The sequence below is a fragment of the Oncorhynchus nerka genome, linkage group LG9b (assembly GCF_034236695.1).
Source record: "Oncorhynchus nerka isolate Pitt River linkage group LG9b, Oner_Uvic_2.0, whole genome shotgun sequence".
Classification (NCBI taxonomy): domain Eukaryota; kingdom Metazoa; phylum Chordata; class Actinopteri; order Salmoniformes; family Salmonidae; genus Oncorhynchus; species Oncorhynchus nerka.
This window is the reverse complement of record NC_088424.1, coordinates 22,627,390-22,647,249: the sequence shown is the minus strand read 5'-3', so window position 1 is coordinate 22,647,249 and position 19,860 is coordinate 22,627,390. Positions and strand designations below refer to the sequence as shown.

The 19,860-nt window shown below is 42.2% G+C and overlaps 1 pseudogene; it reads right to left on the bottom strand.

Moving 5' to 3' along the window:
• The window catches only part of LOC115114444 (disks large-associated protein 1-like), a 115,056-nt pseudogene that overhangs the window by 37,705 nt on the left and 57,491 nt on the right, over positions 1-19,860 (bottom strand).

Below are 19,860 nucleotides of genomic sequence, written 5' to 3'. Positions count from 1 at the left end.
GGTTAAAAAGGCTTCTGTAATTTCCACTTTGAAATTTCAGACTTGATTTTCCTTAACTAAAAATGCATCAACCCCTAGAAAAATGTCCATTAATTATAATCGTAAAGAACAGGAAGGCCTGCACACTGTTTATGCTCCCAATTCACTGCACTATTGATAACGTTTTGATCCGAAACGGATCTTCGTCAGGTCAAACAGACTGAGCACTCACATCCCAAAATATACACATTTCACCTCACATGACCATTATGAACATGACACATGGTGGGTGTGGAAACAATTTACTTTTGCACATAGTCAATCACATAAAGGATTACATACATACATACCATCACACACACACACACACACACACACACACACACACACACACACACACACACACACACACACACACACACACACACACACACACACACACACACACACACACACACACACACACACACACACACACACATTACACACACACACACACACACACATTACACACACACATTACACACACACACACATTACACACACACATTACACACACACACACACATTACACACACACACATTACACACACACATTACACACACACACACACATTACACACACACACATTACACACACATACATACATACATACATACAACATACATACATAAATACATACCGGTCCAAATGAAAAATTTACAAAATGACTAAGTGGAGTCCTGGATGGCAGGACAAATCAACATAACATATTCACGTAACAAATGGTCTGATATCAAACTCTTGGTTGAGACCTTTCGGAGACATGGCAGACAAATGGTGAATCCAATACAATTCTCTTCTCAGTAATAGATGATCAGTATCTCCACCCCTAGGCGGGTATTCCAACAGTTTCCAACGTAATCTTTTTTACTGCTGCCTAGGTTTTTAACTTGGACCGATTTGTATATAATCCCTAATGACCATATGTACCTCTGTGATTAATTATGACTGACTATGCGCAAAGTGATTTGAATTGTTTCCATACCCACCATGCGTCATGTGTGTAATGGTCATGTGAGGTGGGATTTGACCTGACGAAGATCCGTTTCGGTTCTAAACATTGTCAATAAAGTGGTGAATTGGGAGCATAAACAGTGTGCGGATGTCACGCCCTGACCTTAGAGATCCATTTCATTCTCTATTTGGTTAGGTCAGGGTGTGACGAGGGTGGGCAATCTATGTTTTCTATTTCTTTGTTGGTCAGGTATGGTTCCCAATCAGAGGCAGCTGCCTATCGTTGTCTCTGATTGGAGATCATACTTAGGCAGCTATTTCCCACCTGTAGTTTGTGGGATTTTGTTTTGGTACTGTGCTGTTTAGCCCTACTAAACTTTACGTTTCGTTTTGTATTTGTTGTTTTTTCGGTGTTCATTGAATAAAGTAAGACGTACGCCTACCACGCTGCACCTTGGTCCGATCCTTCCATCAAAGAGCGTAACAGCGGGCCTTCCTTCTCTTTACTAGTATTATTTATTAGCCCAACACCTATGTTTTTAAGGATGTGCATATGACCACAAACTTTTCATGAATTATAATCCACCTAATAATTCACCTTTCCTGTTGCTGCAGGAATATTTTCTGCTGCTGTAGAAAACTGTCTCAAATGAAGATCCTACATCTGTAGAACACAGTATAACATGTTCGCCACAGAAATAGGCCTATCTTCACAAGTTCACACAGAACTAACATGTGCTGTATCTTAAATACCGTACTTTATGTGTTCAGCACTTTGTTGTTGTGACAACTCCCCTATAACAGCTTCGGTTACTTATATTTACTGCAGCTAACCGTTCACTGTACACAGTGTGGGGCTGAATATGTGGAGATCTAAATGTTGTGATGCCTGGCTAAGTAATTGGGTACTGTGCATGTGTATTTGTCACTGGGGTCTTCCCTGTTGGATATTCATGTACACAATACAGTATCAATAATACTTTAAAATACATAACAAGTCTACTCACAACACAACATCTCTAATAACTACACTAATTTAGAAGTGTAGATCTGAGATTTGAGAAATCAAAATGCTTGGCTCCAGTTTTATTTTTGTATATATATTTTTTTACATAATTTCAAAAAGCTGCATAAAATCTTTGCCATCTTTCCTCACATGGCACTCGACTCACAGACATATAGGTAATTGGTCTCAATTTGTACTAATAATACAGCTACCACTATCCTATCCCAACTTTCGAATCAATCCTGTCATTATTGTTGGTGGGTGTTTCTATGGTAACAGAGTTACTATATACGGCAGAAAGAGATACAGGATCTTAATTTGAACCTGTTTGCTACAGCAGAAAATGTGAATTATTATGTGGATTATAATTAATGGTCATTTTTGTAGTGGTTGATACATTTTTCGTAAGGGAAAATCATGTCTGAAATTTCACAGTGGAAATGACTAACTTCAGAAGCCTGTTTAAACCTCAAATACACTACAAGTTTCAAATATCCTGCATCGCAGGAATGTTCTTCTGCAACAGGGTAAATCAAATTAAGATCCTTCACCTGTAGCAGGATATGAAGGAGTACATGGGAAACATCCACTAATGTGCTGGTTCACAGTGTTGCTGACTGTGTCTCAATGTCTTCTATTTGCCTATCATACATAAAACCACTCCTACATGTCTGGTATACATTATGATATTCAGTGATTAGAATATACATTCAGTGTGAGAAAGAGAGGAGATGAACAATTGTTGAGAACAACATTTACATACTATTTACATTAACATAATAATTCATAATCAGTATTTGGATATTTCTGCAAATAAACTGAGTTGAAATTGAGTGCTTAGATCCATTTAGAGATGTGCTATTTGTGCTCTTGTTGTGCAAACTGTGTCTCGTGAGTGGAATTTCACAGGTGATGGTTTTGGCAATGTAATCTTTGTGTACAACTTCCGGAGAATATTCACACAGTACACACGCATGCACACACACACACACACACACACACACACACACACACACACACACACACACACACACACACACACACACACACACACACACACACACACACACACACACACACACACACACACACACAAAATTATTAGGTAATAATTAAAGAACCCCAAAACTGGGAAATCTATGAAATTAAGAGGTTTATAAACAGGAAATAATGCCAGTCACTGATGGGTTTAAAAGAAAAAAGCCTACTAAAGGAAGTAAGGCCACTACTGGTTTGCACTTACTTCTCTCTTCAAATCAAATGAAAGTGGAGAGGGGGTAGGTCCTCTCCAGTGGGGTAGGTAGGTGGGCAAGGGGGGGTTTGGGTTTAGGGGTGAATTTAAAGAATTGCATACCTGCAAGAACTGGCATGAGCGCTCCTGCTGACAAGCCTCAGATTTCACTAGCGCTTTATGATCTAAATTTACTGAGGCCTTCTGGTAGACTTGGCGAGCCCTGCTCACCGTTAGACTGGACGACCACAAGCTCTTCTTCATGAGCTGGGCGTCCATGCTTATGGGGATATGGGAGGGGACACAGGTGTGTTTTACTACGTCGTTATTACTGCGCGACGTTTTCAGGGCGTGTTCACTGATGGTGTTGTAGGCCTCCATAAAGTACTGCGACTGGGACTTGTCCGGGTGGCGGCCCATGGTCATGACTCCAGTGGGGCTGTGCAACAGGCTGTGACAGACGTCTCGGTCATCCAGGATGTCGTCTGAGCTCCAGTACCCCGAGGTGGGGCTCCTGTGCTTGGGCTCAGCTGACTTGCAGCGCTCCCTGCTCTTGCTACGTTTGCGGTGCTTCTGCGTGGGGGGCGTCTCGCTCTCGGGGCTGTTCCTGCTGCCATTGATGCTTCCCTGCTTGGAGTTTGGCCCCTCCAAGGAGTGGGACTTTGCGAAGAGTTTCTGGACGGAGTGGACCAGGTGGCGGATGCGTCCGGGGCTGTCGTTGCGCTGCTCCAGTGCCGTCCTCTTGTACTGCAGCGTGTGGTAGCCGTCCCGGGTGAATGACGGCTGCCTCTCAAACTGGTCCAGCAGGTTGACTGGCAGGCGGATGTTGACGCCCTTGTTGGGAAGCATGTTACCCACACCAACACCCACACCATAGGGCACCACAGCACACTCATCCATCCCCACCCGATCCTTCAGCTCGTGGTGTGAGCTGCTGTAGTGTCGTCTGGGGAAGGTCCCATAGGGCACCACACTACTGTCTGAGGGGAAGGCAGTGTGGTTCTTCTGGTTATGCTGGCTCTGGACCTGGGTGTAGTAGGCGTGGTCAGAGGGGTGGGACATGGGCATGTCCATCTGGTTGATCAGGTAGGGCTTGCGGTCAGGGTGGTGGCCATGGCCTAGGGCATCATAGGAACCAGGGTCACAGGTGACCAAATGGTGGTGGCTGCGGCTGCTTGATAGACCCTTCATGGTGTCTGTTCAGTCCACAGACAGTGGGCCAACCTGGGAACCACTGCAGATGATGTTCCTGATTGGAGCTGTAAAGACAGAGAAACAACAACAAAATGTTAAAAGAAATGAAAATGTAGACATTGTATTGTCCTTCTGTTCATGCGCTTTTATACTCCCAAAAACAATGCACTCTAATAATTATCTCTCATTTCTACTCTAATAATTGTGAAGGTTAGGATTGTGGTGGGGAGAGCTGACATCCTAAATCAGTATTTTTTAACACATACACAATCTACTTTGTCAGTAAAGCTTTAGTCTCTGAGAGGTTATTTTGATTTAAACACTCACAAAACCAGAGGAGTATTGGGTTCCTAGCATTGAGAATGACAGACACAGAGGGTATGTCAAAGAGTAAAAAGCTTCACTTCAAGAATTCCGCCACAGTTCAGCTGTGATTTATTTCCTCTGCGACACTAGCTAGTTTCTCATGGCCCACGTTTTTGACTGGCTGGTATTTTTATGTGCTAGTCATGAGTGAATCTCCATGAATATCAAAGGAGCGGCATCCTACCCCCTTGTAATGTGTGAGGGTAGACCATTATGTGTAAGGGTAGATCTTCTCTGCAGATCCCCACAAGCTCTGTCAGGTTGGATGGGGTGCGTCGCTGCACAGCTATTTTCAGGTCTCTCCAAAGATGTTACATCGGGTTCAAGTCCGGTATCTGGCTGGGCCACTCAAGGATATTGAGACTTGTCCCAAAGCCACTCCTGCATTGTCTTGGCTCTGTGCTTAGGGTCGTTGTCCTGTTAGAAGGTGAACCTTCACCCTAGTTTGAGATTCTGAGCACTCTGGAGCAGATTTTCATCAAGGATCTCTCTGTACTTTGCCCCGTTCATCTTTCCCTTGATCCTGATTATGCTCCCAGTCCCTGCTGCTGAAAAACATCCCCACAGCATGATGCTGCCACCACCATGCTTCACCGTAGGAATGGTTCCAGGTTTCCTCCAGACGTGACACTTGGAATTCAGGCCAAAGTGTTCAATCTTGGTTTCATCAAACCAGAGAATCTTGTTTCTCATGACCTGAGAGTCTTTAGGTGCCTTTTGGCATACTCCAAGTGGGCTGTCATGTGACTTTTACTGGGGAGTGGCTTCCATCTGGCCACTCTACCATAAAGGCCTGATTGGTGGAGTGCTAGAGAGACAGTTGTCCTTCTGGAAGGTTGTCCCATCTCCAGAGAGGAACTCTAGAACTCTGTCAGCGTGAGCATCAGGTTCTTGGTCACCTCCCTAATTGCTCAGTTTGGTCGGTCTGCCAGCTCTAAGAAGAGTCTTAGTGGTTCCACACATTTGTTGGTACCCTTCCCCAGATCTGTGCCTCGAAACAATCCTGTCTCGGAGCTCTATGGACAATTCCTTTTCGACTTCATGGCTTGGTTTTTGCTCTGACATGCATTGTCAACTGTGGGACATTATATAGACTGGTGTGTGCCTTTCCAAATCATGTCCAATCAATTGACCACAGGTGGAATCCAATCAAGTTGTAGAAACATCTCAAGGATGATGACTTGAAACAGGATGCATCTGAGCTCAATTTCGAGTGTCATAGCAAAGGGTCTGAATACTTATGTAATTAAGGTATTTCTGTTTTTTTTTTTTTTTTAATACATTTGCAAACGTTTCTAAAAACCATTATGGGGTATTGTGTGTAGATTGATGAGTAAAAAATGTTTTGCTGTAGCTCACTGCGTCCCCCTTCTGGCTACTGGAATTTGCATAGAGGGAAAGACGTAGGAGGACTATCTGTATCAAACTTTAAATCGTATTTCCAGTCACTAGCATTTCGTCCCGTCCTAAATTGGTTTAGACATGATTATTCTGCCCCCTGGCTCAGTATAGAGAGAAATATGGTGTCTCATATTGCCATGGAAGAGGTGGTCTTCACTGATATATCCCTTAAATAATGTAAACTATGCTTTGGAACAATTTTTGCTTGCACAATTTGGTGCAAAATCTTCAATCATTGCAACTGGGTATCAAAATGGTATGCCCATTCTCCAATATTTACCAATAATGCCGTGTGATCTGGAAGGTGGCCTTTCACATCCCTCCAATGGTCCAAATGTGGAATCTGTACTCTTACCAATATCATGGACTGTAACGGTTTGAGAACATTCCAAGATTTGAAAGATACACATTACCAGGCAACTCCTTTTGTCTATGGGTGAGTTCGAAAATTCACTCTGGAGTGCCAGAGAGCGCTCAGAGTGCCCTCTGGGTGTTCGTAAATTCAGAGCATTGTCAGATTGTCCATTCATAAATTCAGAGCATTTCGCTCTAAGAGTGTTCCGAGTGCACACTGGACGCTCTGGCCGAGGAGTAGGGTTGATCAGAGCGTTCTGACCTCACAACGGCAGTCAAGCACCCAAGCTAAATTACTAACGTTGGCCAACTTGCCAGCTACTTCCAGACACAAATGAGAGAACACCTCATTCTGACCATTTTACTCGCCCTAGAAGAGCTGGTTAGACTGTTTTCATGTTATCCAGAGTGTTGGTGACTTTGACTATGCTGCTTGCAACAATTTTTGGGAAACCCAACTACCGAACCATCCAATGACGGGATTTATAAAAACATTATCTGGGCTCCCAAAAGGACTGATCTCTTTAATATATAAACAACCTTTGGAAAGATCATATTCTGAGCTAGCCATTAAAAAAGTAAGGTCCACAGATCAGATTGAATCTGAACAACTCTTCAAATGGAACAGAATATGGAAAAATATGACCTTGTCATCTCATAATCCGAACCATCAATTTATACATTTTCAGTTTGTTCACAGACTGTACATAACACCAAGGAAATGTTTTATGAGGAGATTGGCCCCAACTCCCAACTGTTCACGGTGTCCCCTAAATCAGGTAGACACATTCCTCCATATGATGAGGGAGTGCCCTGCAGTTTCAAAGTGCATGAATTAAAATATTAAATGCTTTGCATCTATTATGTTACTTAACAATGATAGCCCCTTGCATCTCTGAATCACTCAGAGAAGATCACTGCTGGCAGGCAGCACTGCCGCAAAAACATTTCATATTATAACATGGTTTCCGGGTGGGGAGGATGCAGGTGGGTGGATGGGGACTGAGGGGGGAATGGGTTGGGGTTATCTTAGTACATATTTCTTTAACTCTTTTTTTTTTACCTCTACCCCATCCGAAGAAAATGTAAAAAAAGCAAATAGAAAAGCCTCCTCTCAACCAACCAACACTGACAACAAGAATATGTGTAACGGCTTTCTTTAGGTGAAGTAGAGGCGGACCAAAATGCAGCGTGGTTGTTATTCATTGTACTTTAATAAAGAAACTGTACACGAATAAACTAACAAAACAACAAACGTGCGAAAACCTAAAACAGTCCTATCTGGTGCAAAACACAGAGACAGGAACAATCACCCACAAACAAACAAATCAAATTTATTTATATAGCCCTTTGTACATCAGCTGATATCTCAAAGTGCTGTACAGAAACCCAGCCTAAAACCCCCAACAGCAAGCAATGCAGGTGTAGAAGCACAGTGGCTAGGAAAAACTCCCTAGAAAGCCCAAAACCTAGGAAGAAACCTAGAGAGGAACCAGGGTATGTGGGGTGGCCAGTCCTCTTCTGGCTGTGCCGGGTGGAGATTATAACAGAACATGGCCAAGATGTTCAAATGTTCATAAATGACCAGCATGGTCAAATAATAATAAGGCAGAACAGTTGAAACTGGAGCAGCAGCACAGTCAGGTGGACTGGGGACAGCAATGAGTCATCATGTCAAACACACAGTGAAACCCAGGCTGCCTAAATATGGTTCCCAATCAGAGACAATGACTAACACCTGCCTCTGATTGAGAACCATATCAGGCCAGACATAGAAATAGACAAACAAGACATCCAACATAGAATGCCCACTCAGATCACACACTGACCAACCAAAACATAGAAACATACAAAGCAAACTATGGTCAGGGTGTGACAATATGTTAACTGTCTTCTTCTGATTGCACTGTACAATAGAACAGATCATAACCACATACTTAACAATGAGGCAGTATTTTGAATCACACGTCTTGAAATATATATCAAAGACACGAGAGCACAAACATCGGCTCGATTAATTTCTTTGACATGCAAGGCACATCAGAGTAATTGCAGCAGGCGGAGGGGCTCTTCATTCAGCTGTGTTAATTGTGTGACGTCCTTCAGGACAGGAAGCAGCACACACCGGGCCACATGGCGCCACACACAGCAGGAAGGAAGAGGGCTCAACGGGTGGCAGAGAGTGAGCAGCCAGCCATGTTATTATTGGGCTATTATTGGCCACTGTGATCCTCTAATGGTACTGGGGGTTGAACCGCTGCTTCAGCCCCCAACCCACCCCATGTTCCTGATATCACTCTCTGTGGTGGGAGAGAGAGCTAGTTTTGTATTTGTATTTATTAGGGATCCCCATTAGCTGCTGCCAAGGAATGGGAGTTTTGGAAACACATAATGACAACCCACACAGTAATGATTTATAAGTATTTGATGCAGCCATCATGTCTATAATTAACACAAATTACGCTTGTGGAGTGGAAATGGCAAGATATGGTCACAGCTACTCGTTCAATGGTTTTTTCTTTATTTTTACTATTTTCTACATTGTAGAATAATAGTGAAGACATCAAAACTATGAAATAAAACATGGAATCCCCCCCCCAAAAAAAAAAGGGGTAAACAAAACTAAATATATCTTATATTCTTCTAAGAAGCCCCCTTTTGCCTTGATGATAGCTTTGCACACTTTTCGCATTCCCTCAACCACCCTAATGAGGTAATCATCTGGATTGCATTTCAATTAACAGGTGTGCCTTGTGGAATTTATGTCCTTCTTAACGCGTTTGAGTCAATCAGTTGTGTTGTGACAAGGTAGAGGTGATATACAGAAGATAGCCCTATTTGGTAAAAGTCCAAGTCCATATTATGGCAAGAACAGCTCAAATAAACAAAGAGAAACGATAGTCCATCATTTAAGACATGAAGGTCAGTCAATCCAGAACATTTCAAGAAGTTTGAAAGTGCAGGCTCAAAAACCATCAAGAGCTATGATGAAACTGGCTCTCATGAGGACCGCCACAGGAAAGGAAGACCCAGATTTACCTCTGCTACAGAGGATAGGTTCAGTAGAGTTAACTGCACCTCAGAAATTGCAGCCCAAACAAATGCTTCACAGAGTTCAAGTAACAGACACATCTCAACAACTGTTTGAGATGAGGCCTTCATAGTTGAATTGCTGCAAAGAAACCACTACTAAAGGACACCAATAATAAGAAAAGACTTGCTTGGGCCAAGAGACACGAGCAATGGGCATTAGACCAGTGGAAATCTGTCCTTTGGTATGATGAGTCCAAATTTGAGATTTTTGGTTCCAACCGCCGTGTCTTTGTGAGACGCAGAGTAGGTGAACGGATGGTCTCTGCATATGTGATTCCCACCGTGAAGCATGGAGGAGGAGGTGTGATGGTGTGGGGGTGCTTAGCTGGTGACACTGTCTGTGATTTATTTAGAATTCATGTCACACTACCACAGCATTCTGCAGCGATATGTCATCCCATCTGGTTTGTGCTTAGTGGGACTATGATTTGTTTTTCAACAGGACAATGACCCAAAACACATCCAGGCTATGTAAGGGCTATTTGACGAAGAAGGAGAGTGATTGAGTGCTGCATCAGGTGACCAGAACTCAACCCAATTGAAATGGTTTGGGATGAGTTGGACCGCAGAGTGAAGGAAAAGCAGCCAACAAGTGCTCAGCATATGTGGCAACTCCTTCAAGGCTGTTGGAAAAGCATTCCAGGTTAAGTTGGTTGAGAGAATGCCAAGAGTGTGCAAAGTTGTCATCAAGGCAAAGGGTGGCTGCTTTGAAGAATCTCAAAAGATTTGTTTAACACTTTTTTGGTTACAACATGATAGTTTTGATGTCTTCACTATTATTCTACAATGTGGAAAATAGTTTTAAAAAACATGAATGACTTGCCTAGTTAAATAAAGGTTAAATAAAAGTAGGTGTGTCCAAACATTTGACTGATACTGTATAAAAATCTGAATAATTGGAAAGAGCTGTAACACATACATATTCATATCTGCTCTGCCATTGTCTAGAGAGGAACAGAAATTATCTGAAGTTTTACAGTGGCTGTTTCAGAAATGGCACCCTATTATCTATTTATTTGACTAAGCAAGTCAGTTAAGAACAAATTCTTATTTTCAATGACGGCCTAGGAACAGTGGGTTAACTGCCTTGTTCAGGGGCAGAAACTACAGATTTTTACCTTGTCAGCTCGGGGATTCGATCTTGCAACCTTTCGGTTACAAGTCCAATGCTCTAACCACCTGTCACCCTACATAGTGCACTCCTTTTGACCAGAGCCCTGTGGGTCATTTGGAACACAAACAGTGTGTGAGTCTGGAAGGTGGTCTCTTCAACACATTCAGAGAGAAAACTCCCAAAGGACATCTGAAGTACAGTATGCAGCACCTCTGACTCCACAGAGGACCATCCACTGCATGGGGAAAATATGATGCTGGCTTCCCTGACATACTTGGCCTTCCACAGACAGCAGGCTGCTTATCCTCTACAGGATCGGTGCCCCCCCCCCCCCCCCCCACAGGACGGCTGCTTTCAGTACAGCACTTTGTGACATGATGTAAAAAAGGGCTTTATAAATACATTTGATTGATTGACTGATTGAAGTTTCTTAGTGAAAAAGAAGAACTCATTATTTCCAACTCAACGTTATCCTAGATACGTCACATTTTATGTTAAAGAGTGTCCAATAATATTAAGGTTCTGTTCAAAGATGTGGAAACAGTGGTTTGGATGTCACAATCACCAATCACAGAATAGCTAACTATATGTGTAATTACAATAGTGTTGCATGAAAACTATCCATCAGTATGTTTCATACAGTAAATATTAATGAGAGTGGTTACGGTTAGTGAGTAATTGGTCTCTGAGGGAAAAGGGTCATTACACAGAGGCAAGTAGAGCAGATGGAACAAAGGGTAGAGAGAGAGACACAGCGATAGAAAAGAGAGAGCGAAGGGGGGAGAGAAAGAGGGCGAGAGAGAGTGTGGAGAGGGCATAGAAAGATATGGTAGCTAGCTATCCCATTCCCAAGCATACCGTCAAGCATTTGAATCACCACTGAGAATCATTTTTCCTAACAAACAGATAAATAGATTATTGTAATTCAAGGCAATAATCTGACAGACACACAGAGAGAAGTTCCTGCTAGACAGTATCAGAGTGCTGTCGACAAACAGACCATGTCCAAAGGAGAGTGGGACTCCGCTCTCTCCTTTGATCAGTTGTCCTCTACTGCTTTTCTCTTTTTTCTAATGTCTTTTCAGAGCCAGCAGCGTAACCTTGACAACCTGAACAACTGAGATAAAGAACCATACAGTGACAGCATTACTCAAAAGCATTCACATTTACAATCCTGACATTACACAATTGTTTCACATATTGCCTTTGCATTCCGGGTTCATAATCTGAACATACCAAATACTTCAACACTAGGGTTACGTCCCAAATGGTGCACTGATTTTGACCAGAGCCATTGACAAAAGTAGTGCACTATCTATATAGGTAATATGATGGGACACAGATTAGGTTTTGAAGTGTTCCTAATTACCAATAAGGTAACAACTATCCAACATTACAACCGGCTAATTGCAGCATTGCCGAAAAAATGGACGAGGCAAGTGTAAGAGGGAGAAAGTAAGGAACGTGTCTGTTAGCCCTGCATTAAATGCCACAATTGGTTAAAGAAAATTGTGAGAAATAAAAAAGTATACCAGTTTAATTTAAGGACCAAATAATTTACCTCTGTGCCATACAGATTGCTTGGGAGGAGATTTGCGATGTACCAATTCCATGGCACATGGTTTATGAACTGACACACAAAACGCCGGATTCAAAACGTAGTTTTTCAATTAAATTGATTATACAAAAGTCTTGCAACCAATAGAATGTTATACAGTTCAAGTCGGAAGTTTATGTACACCTTAGCCAAATACATTTAAACTCAGTTTCGCACAATTCCTGACATTTAATCCTAGTAAAAATTCCCTGTTTTAGGTCAGTTAGGATCACCACTTTATTTTAAGAATGTGAAATGTCAGAATAATAGTAGAGAGAATGATTTCAGCTTTTATTTCTATCATCACATTCCTGGTGGGTCAGAAGTTTACAAACACTCAATTAGTATTTGGTAGCATTGCCTTTAAATTGAAACGTTTCGGGTAGCCTTCAACAAGCTTCCCACAATAAGTTGGGTGAATTTTGGCCCATTCCTCCTGACAGAGCTGGTGTAAACTGAGTCAGGTTTGTAGGCCCCCTCAACATGATGCTGCCACCCCTGTGCTTCATGGTTGGGATGGTGTTCTTCGGCTTGCAAGCCTCCCCCTTTCCCTCCAAACATAACAATGGTCGTTATGGCCAAACAGTTCTATTTTTGTTTCATCAGACCAGAGGACATTTCTCCAAAAAGTATGATATTTGTCCCCATGTTTAGTTGCAAACCATAGTCTGTTTTTTTATGGAGGTTTTGGAGCAATCAATCAATCAATAATATAATAATACTCTTAGCAAATAATGTTATCTTTAATTTACAATCCGTATAAACTATGAGAATAGAAAGGATCAGAACTTTTGTGAAACATCACAGCACGGTTGAAACATATGTGACAAATATAAATCAAAACTGGATGGTGTTCACAGATAGACAGGAGGGTTGAGGGGAGCTGAAGGGTGGGACTAAAAACAACAAATAAACGAGAACTAATGTAAAGTATACTGTGTCCGTAAAATGTATATATGTTCAGAACTTTTGTGAAACAATCACAGCACAGTTGAAAAATATATGACAAATAGAAATCAAAACTGGGTAGTCTTCAGAGAGAGATGGGAGGGGTTGAGGGCAGCTGAAGGCTGGGACTGGATGGTCTTCAGAGAGAGATGGGAGGGGTTGAGGGCAGCTGAAGGCTGGGACTGGATGGTCTTCAGAGAGAGTTGGGAGGGGTTGAGGGCAGCTGAAGGCTGGGACTGGATGGTCTTCAGAGAGAGATGGGAGGGGTTGAGGGCAGCTGAAGGCTGGGACTGGATGGTCTTCAGAGAGAGATGGGAGGGGTTGAGGGCAGCTGAAGGCTGGGACTGGATGGTCTTCAGAGAGAGATGGGAGGGGTTGAGGGCAGCTGAAGGCTGGGACTGGATGGTCTTCAGAGAGAGATGGGAGGGGTTGAGGGCAGCTGAAGGCTGGGACTGGATGGTCTTCAGAGAGAGATGGGAGGGGTTGAGGGTAGCTGAAGGCTGGGACTGGATGGTCTTCAGAGAGAGATGGGAGGGGTTGAGGGCAGCTGAAGGCTGGGACTGGATGGTCTTCAGAGAGAGATGGGAGGGGTTGAGGGCAGCTGAAGGCTGGGACTGGATGGTCTTCAGAGAGAGATGGGAGGGGTTGAGGGCAGCTGAAGGCTGGGACTGGATGGTCTTCAGAGAGAGATGGGAGGGTTTGAGGGGAGCTGAAGGCTGGGACTGGATGGTCTTCAGAGAGAGATGGGAGGGGTTGAGGGCAGCTGAAGGCTGGGACTGGATGGTCTTCAGAGAGAGATGGGAGGGGTTGAGGGCAGCTGAAGGCTGGGACTGGATGGTCTTCAGAGAGAGATGGGAGGGGTTGAGGGCAGCTGAAGGCTGGGACTGGATGGTCTTCAGAGAGAGATGGGAGGGGTTGAGGGCAGCTGAAGGCTGGGACTGGATGGTCTTCAGAGAGAGATGGGAGGGATGCAGCTGAAGGGTGGGACTAAAAACAAACAAAAGATAACTAATGTAAAATATACTGTGTCCATGAAATGTATTTAGTACATATAAGCTGTATGTATAAAGGAAAATAAATACTAATATATATATATATATGGGGGATGGGAAATGATGCAGACAATTACATTGATAGAAACCACAGTCTATTTGCAATATCCACTCCCCCTAAAAATGTAAAATAACGAAAACAACAAAAATAAGGTATCAACGTCTGTAACCAATCAAACAAGGATTGGTTACAGACATTGATACCTCTCTGTAACTATTTCCTGGGTATTGGCCCTCTCTAAAAAGGTAATTCAACAACAATGACAAACTTTCTTGCTGGGTTATGATATGAATCATGATATTTCAGGTGTCTTGTACAATAGGAGTGACAGGCCACTGAGGGTTCAATATCTTGCTATTGTCCCTTCTGAAGTGCAGAGATCCATCATATGATGTCTCCTGACAATCCTCTGCCAACCCTTTAAAGGTCCACAGCTCTACCGGTCTGTAATGAGAGGGCCTCTTCCCCACCCGTCTCCCTGTCACTACAGCCCTGCTTTGGCCTATTATGATGCTGCCTGGGCCAGGGTGACACACTGAAACACACTGATGTCAAAGGCCTTCAAAAGTCTCCCATTCTCAGTGCTGTCAGGTTGTGAGTGAATGCCTGGCTGGACTTTGCTTTGACTATCATTCATCACCACTCCAAGATAGAAAAGCATTGGGAAGCCATCCTGATATACAGTGAGCTGCAAAAGTATTGGGTCAGAGACACACATTTTGTTGTTCTGGCTCTGTACTCCAGCACTTTGAAAGTATACATGACTGTGGGGTTAAAGTACAGACTGTCAGCTTTCATTTGAAGGGTATTTTCATCCATACTGGGTGAACCGTTTGGAACAATTTTGAACATAGTCCTCCCATTTCCGGGGACCAAAAGTATTGGGACAAATTCATTTATATGTGTCGTCAAAAGTTTAGTATTTGGTACCGTATTCCTAGCACGCAATGATTAAATCAGGCTTGTGAATCTACAAACTTGTTGGATGCATTTGCTGTTTGTTTTGGTTGTGTTTCAGATTATTTTGTGCCCAATAGAAATGAATGGCAAATAATGTCTTGTGTCATTTTGGAGTCACTTTTATTGTAAATAAGAATAGAATATGCTTCTAAACACTTCTATATTAATGTGGATGCTGCCATGATTACGGCTAGTCCTGAATGAATTGTGAATAATGAGGAGTGAGAAAGTTACAGACACACAAATACCATACCTCCAAGATATGCTAACCTCTCACCATTACAATAACAGGGGAGGTTAGCATTTTTTGGTGTGTATGATATTTGTGTGTCTAGCTTTTTCTCACTCATCATTATTCAAGATTCATTCAGGATTATCCGTGATCATGGTAGGATCCACATTATTGTAGAAGTGCCTAGAAACATATTATTATTTACAATAAAAGTCACAGTCGCAATGCTTTTTGAGTTCACTGTAGATGCCAGGGTTAGCTTAGGGTTAGGGACATTAATTGTATGAGCAGCATGTAGACCTGGCTTTATGAATGGAACTGTTATTGGATGAATCTGGTTAAGTTCTTCTCTTTTGTTCATTTGATGACTAAACTAAAGGACCATGAGCTACACTGCATCTACACATGTAGTCCTGTTTGTTGAGTGGTTTGGGAAGGTACGTGAATGAGCCTGTTGTAAAGACGGGGCCTTTAACTGGTTTTACCCGCAAAGTTTGGGAAATAGAAAAATGTGGACAAATGATGAACACACCGCTGCAATAGTAACATCATTGTATACAATGTACCAACACTGCAGCAGCATATTATTTGTCTAAGGCTTTTCTGAAATGATGTATGATTTGGTTCATTTGATTTGAAAGGACCCAAGCTGCTTATATCAGGCCGACAGGAAGAATAAAGACATAAATAGAATACCCATTAGGCCTGTGCATTGTAGTGCTTTCGGGATTGGCAAAAACAACTCAATTGAAACACAATAGCATATACAAGATATGAATGTTCAAAAAATCACAAAAAAATTAAATAATAATAATACATTTAACCTTCATTTAACTAGGCAAGTCAGTTAAGAACAAATTATTATTTACAATGACAGCCTACCGGGGAACAGTGGGTTAATGGCCTTGTTCAGGGGCGGAACAACAGATTTGACCTTGTCAGCTCGGGGATTAGATCCAGCAGCCTCTTGGTTACTGCCCCAACGCTCCAACCACTAGGCTACCTGTCATCACTAAGGAAACATATATAAATGTTGGACAAACTGCATTCTCTAAAGGAGGGATGGAAACAGAAAAATCCATCAGATTGACAGCTAAAACCTCTCAACAATCTTTTTCAAAGCGCCTGTGCCAAGCGTTTGAATTCTGTGTAGGAGGAGAGAGAATCTGCTCAGATGAGGTTATTTTAGGCTTTAAGGAAGCCGGCAAACAAAAGCCTGAGTCACAGAAATACATGCCAACACTATTGAGAGTCCACATAGACTCTACATTTCTCACTATATGGCGCTTTCTTTAATGGTTGTGTGTTGCTCAGTAGGACATTATCATAAGAACATGTGTAATCATTGGATGCTCTCCTGTACTGTATGTGAACACTCATTGGTTTAACCCTAATATGCATAACCTATGGAACTAACACATTTCCATTACATGTACCTCAGATGTGAAATTATTTTATATATTAGGACAAACTGACCGACATGTTACAGTACTAATCTTGATCAATAAATGAGATCAGTTTGACACATTTTAAGTCATCTGTTACTGAGGGCCCCTCGGGGCCCATGTTATGTTTTTTCTCTCTGTAACGATTCAACAATTTAGATGTTAGTTTATAATGTGATTATAGACTATATGGTATATCAGACCGTATACCACGGGTATGACAAAACATTTATTTTTACTGCTCTAATTACCTTGGTAACCAGTTTATAATAGCAATAAGGCACCTCAGGGTTTGTGGTATATGGCCAATATATATCACGGCTAAAGGCTATATCTAGGCACACCTCCTCGTGCCTTACTGCTTAAAAATAACACAGCTATTATGTGGTTTACTGGTAATTTACTAATAATACATTTTATAGCTGAAATAATAAGAACCAGAATGTTGCATGGACCAGACTGTTAATGGTTGTCTCATCTGATTGGATACTTTTCCAGTAAGGTAATACATCAGGAAGATATATTAACACTCTATAATTCCCAGGTCTGATTTGGTTACTAAGCAGGGCACGAAAACCAGAAGCCACCACAGCCCAGACAGTGTAACTATGCATCCCTGACAAATGGATTTCACCATGCGGAGCAAGCTTGACAAGGGCGTAACCGTGTGACGTTAATGGATCTGAACAAGGCTGTGAAAGGCTCTATCAAGTATACTAAAAGGATATCAACACACTACTGCACCATTTACAGTTGATACAGGTCTATTTCAAGTGGTTTACAGAAAAGGAGGCATTATTGTAATATGTTTTCACATTTTCATGGCATTTAGTTTGGGGTGTTAATATGGGTTGTCAAAGTATGGCATGTGTGTATATGTAAGCAAACACGTGCATCCTGCTTCAGGGAATATCGCTGAAGAAAAGGAAGGACAGGACATGCCACCATGGAAACAATATGTATTTTAAAACTATAAACCTTGTTGCAAAATTGCTGCAAATGTATCTGATATTTTCAATAACAGCTTGCACATGGCTGAAATTAAAAATAGCCAACAGTGGTATTGCCATCTTTGGATGTTATCAATAAATACACTGGTTAATATCAATAAAGGCATGGAGTCCTGGCTCACTCTGCCACTAACAACAGATACCGCTCTACTATTGGCTCAACATGCAAGATGGATACTACATACTTAGATAGTAGATAATAGACAGTCATATGTAACATCACCACAGATTTGTCCCCAGGGGCTATGGCAGCTATCTTTATCTTTTTACAATTCAGAAGGACTATTTCAAGATAAAGGCTCCAAGTTTGTCACAGAGCTAGATTTATGGACCCAGAGCTGGCCCCTGGGTTCCGTGGCATCTGTCCGAAGGCCTTTGAGATAAATGCACCAAATGTGGCACAGAGGTCGATTAATGTACCCCAAAAAGATGTAGATATGGAAGCTCCACAGCTTTGGCCAATGGGGGCTGTGACAGCCGTCTAACAAAATGCCTTCAACCCCAATTAGGCTAGATGTTATACTGTATGTTATACTTTAGAGACCCTTGTGTACATCTAACATTTTTGTAACATGGCTGCCACTGGCTGATAGACAGCATTGGTTGACATACACTTGAATTGAGGGTGTCAGGTCAGGTGAGTTCCTTTTGATTAGTAGCCACTAGTAAATTAGCTAGTTAGTTCCAGGGCTTTTGATGATCGACTTACATATCTCGTTCGAAAGGTGTATATTCTGTCTGTGAGTGTGTTTGCCTCCACTGACCCAAAAATGATGATTTTGGAGGTGCCTTAGGGTGCAGGAAGTACACCTTTATCAGATGCTGTTCCAGATCAACCGTCACCACCAAAATCCCAAGGCATACTAAAATGTGACATAGCCTTTAATTTTGTTATGCAGGTGAGTGAGGACCCAAAAGCGGTTTAATAAAAACAGAGTCCTTTAATGTCAAAACACAGGGAAGACATAGATCCTCTTCAGATGTATATAATGGCAAAATAGACAACCCGCAGAGAGGGCGACAAATGAATCATAAAGTCCTTCTGATATTTACAGAAGAGTCCCCTTCTTAGCAGCAGAGGAGAATAGCAGGGTTAGCGGCGACAGACTGCTGGTCTCTCTGGGTAGGCGCGGGTCGTAGCGGACAGAGGTACCTGATCACACGTAGCATCAGATGAACAGGCAGATTCCGACAGGACAAGGGTGAAGCAAAAGAGACGATAGTTTGGTTCTGGCATGAGAAACTCAAACGAGAATCTGACAAAGACAGAAGCAGGAACAGAGAGAGAAATAGAGACCTAATCAGAGGGAAAAAGGGAACAGGTGGGAAAAGGGTGAACGAGGTAGTTAGAGAAGATGAGGAACAGCTGGGGGAAGGAGAGGAAGAGAAGGTAACCTAATACGACCAGCAGAGGGAGACGGAGTGAAGAGAAAGAACAGGAACAAGACATAATATGACAATACATGACAAATTTGTTCATATTGCAGAATATTATATTAAATTAGTGGAATACTTTTGTTCATGAACTGGTTGAAAGCAAAATATTCTGTGTGTCAGGCACAGCTCTGACTAAAGCATAGCTCGAGAGAATTGTCCTGTTTCCCAGATACAGCTGTAGTTAAGTCTGTATTTGCTCCTGATTAGGACATTGCAAAGTAGCTTTAGTAGCCATTTATTTTCATGTTCAAGTAAAAGGTAGGATGTGGACCCTGGTCTCCCGTTTCAGAACCCAACGTCTTATCCATTAGACGTCTTGGGCTGAAGGTAGTTTTAAGATGCAGGCAGGGCTACCTCATCACGAGCATTCTAACTCACCTCCACTACACTTTTCTACAATTTGGCCAACATGAATGCTGTGTTTCCATCTGTACTCATTGTAT